The following is an 11,092-nucleotide window of genomic DNA, read 5'->3' on the forward strand; positions in this document are numbered from 1 at the left end:
AGATTGGCTTCCCTAACATACATGTGCTGGCAGCATATTTGCTTTCTGTATAAATGACCCCTAGAATGTGAATTAGAATGAGGCCTTGTCTGTGTTCAAACACCTTCAAAGCTGTACCTTATGTGAATGTCAAACAATGGGGTGAGATAAGGGCCTGGACTAATGATTGATTTGATGTTGCTGGTTTGCACTCTGCCCCCTTTTGGGAAGGGTTTGTCAAGCCAAGAGCTGAGAGGGAGGGAGAGAGAAAAGGATTTGGAGGGGAATCCCCATGCCAAAATTTAATAAAATAATGGCATGGAGTCGTCGTCCCCCCACCCCAAATCCATAACAGACCCTTGTCCAAGCATGCAGATAACACCTGCTTGGTTCACACTGGATGTGATTTAAAATTTCACTTTTTGTTGGCAATTTCGCTGTGTTTTCTATAGATTTCCCAACTAGTTATTGCGTTTTCAATTGTGTTTTGCATTGCGATTTCTATTGTAGTTTATATGTGAAATCGCTACAAAATGCAGAAAAAGGTAGACAAGAACTGCTTTTGAAATTGTGCTGCAGCAAATTGTGTATGTTAAGACACTCACATTCACATTCATTAGATCCAATATCAAGTACGATTTCAATTCCCAAATTGCACCTGAAATCGTTCACCCTAGATGAGACTTGGCATGCGATTTGCATGCCCTGCGACTTGCAAATCACATGCCAAATTGCACCCGATGTGACCGGGGGTTAACACCACAGTCACATCTAATCCGATTTGGAAATCAGGCAACTTAGTGAAGTCACACGATTTCAAAATCAGATTGGGTGTGAACGGAGCCTCTAGCGGACAAAAGGTTGTGACTTGGCCTACAATTTGCAAGTCGCCTGGCATGTAAATCGCATGCCAAATCGCACTTGATGTGATTGGGGACCACCCTGGTCACATCAAAGCAGATTTTGAAGTTGTGCGACTTACAGTGAAGTCGCGCGATTTCAACATTGGATTTGATGTGAACGGAGCCTATAGCGGACAATAGGTTGCAACTTGGCCTACGATTTGCAAGTCGCCTGGCATGCAACTCGCACCACCCAGGTCACATCAAAGTGGATTTTGAAATCGTGCGACTTACACCACGGTCACATCAAGCCCAACTTTTAAAGCATGTGACTTACAGTGAAGTCCCATGATTTCAAAGTCGGGGGAAATGCCGATTTCAAGTGTGATTTGCAACACATCTGACACAGATCTCTCTGCAACTCGCACCAAAAGTAGTGTATTCACTACTTTATAAATCGTTGTGGCTCCGACCAAGTTTGAACCACACCATTATGAACGCTCTAAGAGCAGTCACATGGATTGCGACCTGGCATGCAATTTGCATGACATGCGACTTGCAAATTGTATGCCAAGTTGCACCCTATTGTCCGCTATTAGAGCAGTCACATGGGTGCGTTTCCTACACCGATTTCAAAAGTAGTACATGTTCTACTTTTGTAGCGATTTGCATAGACATCTGTGTCAGATGTCTTGCAAATCATATGGAAATCGGCATCTTCACTGTAAGTCCCATGATTTCAAAGTCGGGGGAAATGCCGATTTCAAGTGTGATTTGCAACACATCTGACACAGATCTCTCTGCAACTCGCACCAAAAGTAGTGTATTCACTACTTTATAAATCGTTGTGGCTCCGACCAAGTTTGAACCACACCATTATGAACGCTCTAAGAGCAGTCACATGGATTGCGACCTGGCATGCAATTTGCATGACATGCGACTTGCAAATTGTATGCCAAGTTGCCAAGTTGCACCCTATTGTCCGCTATTAGAGCAGTCACATGGGTGCGTTTCCTACACCGATTTCAAAAGTAGTACGTGTTCTACTTTTGTAGCGATTTGCATAGACATCTGTGTCAGATGTCTTGCAAATCATATGGAAATCGGCATCTTCACTGTAAGTCACACGATTTCCAAATCAGCTTTGATGTGCCGGGGTGTAAGGTCTTTTTATGTTTGATTTCGTGTTTTTCCAATTTATTTTTTTACTAGCAAAAGTGAATTGACATTTTCAGTATTGCATGCAAGATGTGGTCATGTGACTGCCTGAACACATGCGATAATCTGGAGTTAATTGTGCCCACAGTGCCAATAAATGTTGCCATAGGGTTCCTCTTTACATATGTTCAATTTTCTGTTGTATGCTGCACAGGTACACTTCATTGTTGCTTTCTTTCTGATTTGTGGGGCCTGTATACCAAGTATTAATGCAGGTGGGAAGAGGATTGGTGCTGGATAATCAGGTGCAATCACTTTCTCTGACCAAATGAATGACGGTGGGTGCGGCCTTCATTGGGGGTGGGGCCTTGTTTGGCATGCTCCAAATCCAAACTATGTTTATAGCGCAAAAAGTAATACACCCAGCGGCAAGTAAATACCACCAAAAGAAAGCTCTATTTGTGAGAAAAAAAATGATAAACATGTTATATGGGTATAAGGTTGCAAGACCGCGCAATTGTCATTCAAAGTACGACAGCTCTGAAAGCTGAAAAGTGGCCTGCTAAGAAAGGGGGTATAAGTGCCCGGTAGACAAGTGGTTAATAACTAAATCTGTATGTAATTGAGGTCTTGGGGCTCATTCATAAGGGGCTGTGGTTTGTAGAGTGTGAATCAGTGGTTTGTTTTTGTGGCTGTTGCCGTTTGCAGGCAACCTATGTTACACTATGGAAATGCTGCAGGTCCTAATTTGACAAGCATATGGGTGCAGGTGTACAGCCCTGAACACGGACAGTGAGCATTCAGGGCCACTTCCCCACACCTGCACACCTGTCAGATTAAAACCTGTGTTCATACAGCTGCTGTGTCCCCATAGTGTAACAGGTGGCTCCAGCCACATGAACAACCCACTCATTCATGCTGTACAGGCCAGAGGACCTGTCAGGGCTCCGGGTATGACCAGAGGGGTGTGAACTGACACAGGGTCGCAGGCTTCAGATATGGTATAAATAAGACAATTTATTAAGACTAACAATACAAATATAAACGCAGTGCACCAAACCCCAAGCTAACACAAATACATACAACAAGGTGAAACAAACCCAAACCTAAACTGATATAGATACACAGGTACATACACATATAGAGCACAACGTAGTCAGGCATGCCGGGTCGATAACTATCGGGCAGGTAGGTACAGGAGGAGCAGGCTGAGAGTAGTCAGGGTCACAAGCCAGGGATCAAACAGGAGAAGTCAGCAGAGGTCAGGATCAGGCAGGGTCAGCAACAAGTCAGGCAGAAACAGGAACAGGAATGCAGGTTACAAGATACAGGGGCCCATGGAAAAACACACACCAAGGCCCTGACTGTGAGTCTGGCCATTCCTTAAATACAGGTGTTTTGGCTGACTGCAGGGGTGAGTCTCTGATTGCTGAGAGCACCCGCTGGCCATCCCTGGTACTGCAGCCCACAAGGCAGGTGAGTCCCACCACTATTGGCAAGTCCATTCCTGACAGGACCAGTGTGAATGTGGAATTTTTTACTTTTTTTTTTCCTCAGCTCATTCATTTCAGTGGGCTGCCTAACATGTGGGAACATGCAAAAACACTGCAGGCATATTATTTTAAAAGTGTGTTGCACCTAACCACACAGTAATGTGCCATGCGGTTTGGTGGCTGTGAATGCATCTGTGTTTACTAGATGTGTGGAGGTGCAATTAAGTTTGCATCATGGTACCTGCGCACATCTGCAAAGGGAATTGCATTTCTTTGCTGTGCAGGAAAATGCATGCTCTTGCATGCGTTTCTGCACTACAAATGGTGTGAACAAGTCCTAAGGGCCAGTTCATACTATAGAAACAGTCTAGCTGTGTTCCAGATGCGTTTTTGCATGCACTTTTTTGATGCACGTTTAGCGTGTTCCAGTGTATTTTCGATGCGTTTTTAACGTGTTCCAGTGCATTTTTTTATGCATTCCAGTTAATTTTTTCCTTCTCTTTTTCTTCAATTTAATTAGGGACATGTGCATTTTAGTGCGTTCCAGGGCGTTTTACCGCATTCCAGTACAGTTCTATGCATAAACAATGCAGCCTGTTCGACTTTTTTGGCAGCACCTGCAACGCACTGGAACTGCAAGCGCTGATGTGAACTATGACATTGACAACCATATAATCTTTCTGTCCATTTTGGATGCAGAAAAAAGCAACTGAAACACATGTAGTGTAAACTGGCCCTAAAGGTTATTATAGGTAAGGGAACGGGACTGACCAGGAATTGTGAATTCAATCAGACTAGTGGGGATATACAATTAGGAATCTTATAATAATGCTAGATCTGAGCTGTACGTGATAGGAAATGAGACACATTAACTTGATCAGTAAATAGTTAAATAAAAAGAGTGGGGCGGTGATACATAGATTTGCAGATGGAACAGGTGATGACAGGGGGGTGGGGGGTCAAGTTGTATAAGGAGAGAGGTATAAGAGAAGAGAAACAAAGTTGCAATCAAATATAAACAGCAGGAAAATTGAAAGTTTCAAACTTGTCAGAAGAACAGGACCCAGGTAAGATTCATTCCCTTTCCACTTTCTAGTCAGTAGCCAAAATCTTAATTGATTGATTCCTAGCACTGACAGAACCCTGGAAATTGACCTCCATATTTTGTTCATTCACAATAGTCTATGTCAAGGAGCTTACAATCTAAGGCCAGAAACTCAGACATATACTAGGCCCAATTAACCTAACCGTATGTCTTTGGAGTGTTGGCAGAAACACACCCGTGCAGAGAAAGCATGCAAACTCCAGACAGGTGTGGCCATGACTGGAATTAGAACCCATGACCTGAGTACTAACCACTAAGCCACTGTAGCAGACAGAGTTTGAGCTGGAATGTAGAATAGTTACATGGTTAAACAGAATGAAGATATATAATTATATTGGTACATAAAAACGTTAACGGGACAAAGCCCTTGCTTGTGCGCCACCTAGCAACCCTATCCAGCATTTTTCCTTGAAATGTGTCTAACCGGACTAGATGGCATCGTAGTAAGTGAAATTTACACTCTTAATTCTTTACCTTCTATTTGGAATATATTTACCCACTTCAATGTGTCATCAGCCAAGTAGGTTTATTTTACACTCGAATTCCCTTTTTAGTGATTTGCTTATACGCTGTGTTATGAATTTTTGTTATATTCGAGTTGGACTGCGGACTTCATAATATAGATATGAGAGTGAGGCTTGGTTGACCCCAGCTCACTATTATTATTACTGTCCGCGGTTCCAGATGTAATTACCTCCTTCAGTTCCTTGTATATGGCTAAAATAGATTATATTCCAAATCGAGGATTGGTCCCGGACATAATGCCTTTTCTGGTTCCTGTATATGATTGAAGTTGGTCCTATTCCAAATCAAGGCTTGTTTTTTCTTTATGCGTGATGACTGAGGGTGGTTCCCCAGCCCCGGAAGACGTCTATTCATGACGAAACGTGTCGGTAAGAGCCTCCCTCTGATGTCATTGGGCTGTCCGCCATCTTGGAAGCTGTATATGAATGCTGATATTCCTTTTTATTTTTGTAAGTAGGATTTTATTTGCTTAATAAAGTCACATTAGTTTTACTGCATGAGAGGCATGTTTTATTTTACATGACATTGTCCTGATAACGCTATGGGAATGGCTTACTGACCTAAGTGAAATCTGGGTCCTGGTTATGATATAGAGGTCTGGATGGAGCTACATCTATATAGAGCCTAATAAGACCCCCTATAATAGGGGTCTTATTATCTACACGCATGGTGGTGGTCCGTTCACGTTGGTGATTTGTTGGATGAAAAGAAGATGAACATTATTGATATTGTATTCAAGAAACGGATGTCTTTTTTCATAAATTGTTTATGGAAGTTGTCACTCACATGGACTTTGAATACTTTATTGTTCCTCACATGGAACGTATATGATATCACTTATATGTATCACTTTGCACATTTTATTGTATATTTATAGTTGTCTACATGATTATTATGTTTAAAGAGAATTTTTCTTTCACACATAGCATATTTAATTGCTATTTAACTTTATTAAGAGAGGATGTCCTCTTAAAGTGTTTCACCTTTGTACATTGTGAAAGTGGGGAATTTGCGCAGTTGAATTTATTTGACAGTTACAGAATGATTAGCCTCTTCTAGCAGATGCCTTCATTCAGAAAAGGCTTCTTTAATTGTCAGCAACTCTTTATTTCCAATGTCAATTCCTTTTGGCTGAAGACATTAAACGAGAAATAAGCACAGGGATAAAGCTAAATTTTGCTGAGAAAGGAAAGCATCCATGGCAGAATCTGAATCATTCACTTCCATGATAAAAGGCAGTTCATGATCTGAATGTACCAAAATTGGTGCAGAAATAAAGAATCTTTAGCTTACTAAAATCAGTCTGTGCCTCAGGTGGCCCAAAAGTTTCCTATTAAGTTTTTGTAGAAGATGGCAAATTGTATTTCCTAAACAGTTTTTGGGGCAAGCCAATTCACCACTGCTTTGATATTATAAGGATCCATGCTCACTTCTTCAGGGAAAATTACTTAACCCAAGAACTGTATCTGGGTTTGTTCAAATTTGCATTTCTACATTTTAATGTAAAGTTTATTCACCCTCAATCTTTTGAAGACTTTGGAAACATGCTTGTGATGCTCCTCTAGATTATCAGAAAAAATAAGGCTATCGTCCACGTATGCAATAACAAACTGGTCCAACAAATCCCACAGGGCATCGTTGAAGACATGTTGAAAAGTTGCGGTGAAAAAAAGGTATGGCATGACCAAAGACTTGAAATGTCCATATCTAGTTCTAAATTCAGTCTGCCATTCATCTCCTTGACGAATGCAGACAAGGCAATATGCCCCCTGTAGTTCTAGTCTGGTAAAAAGTTTGGCAGAATGGAGTCTTTCCAACAGAGATTAAAGTGTTAGTAAACTCGCCCTAAAAAAAAAAAATCTTCTCCCTGCAAGGTAATGTCATAATGTGCTAGTATGCATCACATACTAGCACATTATGAAAGACTTACCTTAGATCTATCTTCACCCAGTCTTCCTTCTGGGTTTGTGGGCTCTGGCCACTTGAATGGCTGAGCCACAATGATGTCACTCCCACCCATGCGCACAGGAGTCTTGACTACAGCACAGAGCTCAAAAGGAACAGTGTTCCTTCAGAGCATATGTGCCAGTGACGTCACCAGCTGCAGGGACACTGAATATCTCCTAAATGGTGCATAGGAGATATTCCTTGTACCTACAGGTAAGGTTTATTATAACAATTTTAATAGTGATTTTATTAAAATCCCTGTAATTTATGCAAGTATGTCCTTTTTTCAACAAGGAACAGGGCTGCCCCTGTAGGAGTTGATGAGTGTCTAATAAAGCCCTTCTTTAAAGTGGTTATAAAGGCGCAAAGTTTTTTACCTTCATGCATTCCATGAAGTGCACTCTGCAGTTTTGACCCCTGCCCTTAATCCTGCTGACCCCTTTCCTCCATCCTGCTGACCCCTGCCCTTAATCCTGCTGACCCCTCTCCTCCATCCTGCTGACCCCTGCCCTCTGCACTGCTGACCCCTGTCCTTTACACTGCTGACTCCCTTTACACTGTCCTTGTGACCCCTCTTCTTTGCCATACTGACCCCTGTCCTCTACGCTGCTGAACAATGTCCTCTGTCCTGTTGACCCCTGTACAATGCACTGCAGATCCTTATCCTCTGCCTTGCTGATCCCTGTTCTCTGCCCATGTGATCCCTGTCCTCCACCCTGCTGACCCCTGTACACTGCCCTGATAACTCCTTCACTCCTTCACTCAGCTGACCCCTATCCTTTGCTCTGCTGACCCCTTTCCCCTGCCCTTCTGACCCCTATCCTATGCCCTACTGATTCTTGTACGTTCAACTGCTGACCTCTCAAATTCTGCCCTGCTGACACTCTGTACACTGCCCTGCTGACCCACTGCTCACTAACTTGCTGACTCCCTTTTCTCTGCCCTGCTAACCCCTGTACAGTGCCCTGAGACCCACTGTACACTGCCCTACAAACTGCTGAAACTATCCTCCACCCTGCTGAGCCCTTGTATGCTGCCCTACTGCCTCCTATACACTGCCCTGCTGACCTCACTTCTTCTGCCCCCCTGACATTTTTTACTGCACCCCCACATCAGACTGGCTAGATCCGGCCCTGCTTCTTGAGCATGTCCACAGATGTCCTGGAACTCATGGTACTCAAGGAAGCAGGTTGTCATATGACTGGGTAGTTACCACATCAACTTGTGATTCTTTGATCAGTGGAAAACTTATGTGACAAGGTTCTCTCCAATGTTCCTTACAAAAGGGACAGGGGGACATAAAATTTATAGTCTGTGTTCTCCAGTTAATGAAGGGATTATGGGCCAAAAACCAAGGAATGCCCAGGATGACAGGAAGGTTGATAGTCTTACGATGGTCTGCATCAAATTTTCAGCTCAAGTTCATTCAATGTCAAGTTCAAGGGGAACCTTTTCATGGGTAACAGATTCTGAAGATAAAAGTGATGAACCATCAACCTTTTCCATATGAATAGGGGCTGGTTAATTTCTCATTTAAATAATATTGCTTTGGGTAAATTGTATGTCCATACAGTACCCCACCCCATCCCTAGAGTCCAACAGAGCAAGGAATATTACTGCCCTCAGTGTAAAGTCCAGTGCACACTGCAAGCTTTTTCGTTCTACCCAGCAGAAGCAAAAAACTGACAGATCACCGTACTAACAAAAGTGATGTTGGTGCAGTGATCTTACCAGCTGTGCTATTGTACTCTGATAGGGGTCCAAACTCCCCCCAGCCAAAAAACACTGATCATGCTTGCAGCTAGGGAAGTCCCTTTGACAAAAGCCAGTTCTTAGACCGGCTTCTGTAGGACAGACTTCTGTACACACCAATCGAAAGTCAGTCAGTTCCTGCTGAACCTGCCAATTTTCGAACAGTGTATACCAGTTTATTAGAGATGAAAAAAATTAGATACTGTAGTAGAGAATTACCTTTTTAATCGCTTCATAAATCAATGGGAAGACAGACTGGGTAATTTAATTTATTTGTTCAGGCATCAGTTGCAGCAATTGTTCTTTTAATTTTGTTGGGAAATTACCTGTGTAATGTCCAGAGTCCTGACAATACAGGTGAAACTCAAAAAATTAGAATGTCGTGCAAAAGTTCATTCATTTCAGTAATGCAACTTAAAAGGTGAAACTAATATATGAAATAGACTCATTACATGCAAAGCATGATAGTTCAAGCCGTGATTTGTCATAATTGTGATGATTATGGCTTAGAGCTCATGAAAACCCCAAATTCACAATCTCAGAAAATTAGAATATTGTGAAGAGGTGCAATATTCTAGGCTCAAAGTGTCCTACTCTAATCAGATAATTAAGCCATAACACCTGCAAAGGGTTCCTGAGCCTTTAAATGGTCTCTCAGTCTGGTTCAGTAGGAATCACAATCATGGGAAAGACTGCTGACCTGACAGTTGTGCAGAAAACCATCATTGACACCCTCCATAAGGAGGGAAAGCCTCAAAAGGTAATTGCAAAAGAAGTTGGATGTTCTCAAAGTGCTGTATCAAAGCACATTAATAGAAAGTTATGTGGAAGGGAAAAGTGTGGAAGAAAAAGGTGCACAAGCAGCAGGGATGACCGCAGCCTGAAGAGGATTGTCAGGAAAAGGCCATTCAAAATTGTTGGGGACTTTCACAAGGAGTGGACTGAGGCTGGATTCAGTGCATCAAGAGCCACCACACACAGACGGACATGGGCTTCAAATGTCGTATTCCTCTTGTCAATCCGCTCCTAAACAACAAACAACGTCAGAAGCGTCTTACCTGGGCTAAAGAAAAACAGACCTGGTCTGTTGCTCAGTGGTCCAAAGTCCTCTTTTCTGATGAGAGCAACTTTTGCATCTCATTTGGAAACCAAGGACCCAGAGTATGAAGGAATAATGGAGAGGCACACACTGCAAGATGCTTGAAGTCCAGTGTGAAGTTTCCACAGTCTGTGTTGATTTGGGGAGCCATGTCATCTGCTGGTGTTGGTCCACTGTGCTTCATTAAGTCCAGAGTCAACGCAGCCATCTTCCAGGAGATTTTGGAGCACTTCATGCTTCCTTCCACAGACGAGCCTTTGGGGATGCTGACTTCATTTTCCAGCAGGACTTGGCACCTGCCCACACTGCCAAAAGCACCAAAACCTGGTTCAATGACCGTGGGATTACTGTGCTTGATTGGCCAGCAAAGTCGCCAGACCTGAACCCCATAGATAATCTATGGGGCATTGCCAAGAGAAAGATGAGAGACATGAGACTGAACAATGCAGAAGAGCTGAAGGCCGCTATTGAAGCATCCTGGTCTTCCATAACACCTCAGCAGTGCCACAGGCTGATAGCTTCCATGCCACGCCGCATTGAGGCAGTAATTGCTGCAAAAGGGGCCCAAACCAAATACTGCGTACACATGCATGCTTATACTTTTCAGAGGTCCGATAATGTTCTATGTACAATCCTTGTTTTATTGATTGCATGTAATATTCTAATTTTCTGAGATTGTGGATTTGGGGTTTTCATGAGCTGTAAGCCATAATCATCACAATTATGACAAATCACAGCTTGAACTTTCTTGCTTTGCATGTAATGAGTCTATCTCTTATATTAGTTTCACCATTTAAGTTGCATTACTGAAATAAATGAACTTTTGCACGATATTCTAATTTTTTGAGTTTCACCTGTATAAACATAAGCTTTCAGAATGCCTTCTCTTTTCCTCCTGAGTAAAAATGGATCTTTTAATAGCATCAGCTTGCATAGGTTCAGGAGTGTTAAGATCCAGAGAAACATTTGGATCCTTCTGAACAAACTGACTAGCAAAGAAATGCATGCCACCAATAATTCCCAACATTCTCAGTCTCCCCTTCCATCTTTCTGTAAGTCTCTGACCAAACGAATACATAATTGGATGAAAGCCTCAAGATCGTTCGGAGTCTCTACTCTGGCGAGCTTATCTTTTACCTGTTCAGAGAGCCTTTGACAGAACTGACTTTTTTGCTCTGCTGGGTTTCAAGTG

Source organism: Staurois parvus, unplaced genomic scaffold (assembly GCF_062004578.1).
Source record: "Staurois parvus isolate SC_StPar_1 unplaced genomic scaffold, SC_StPar_1.0 ptg000501l, whole genome shotgun sequence".
Taxonomy (NCBI): domain Eukaryota; kingdom Metazoa; phylum Chordata; class Amphibia; order Anura; family Ranidae; genus Staurois; species Staurois parvus.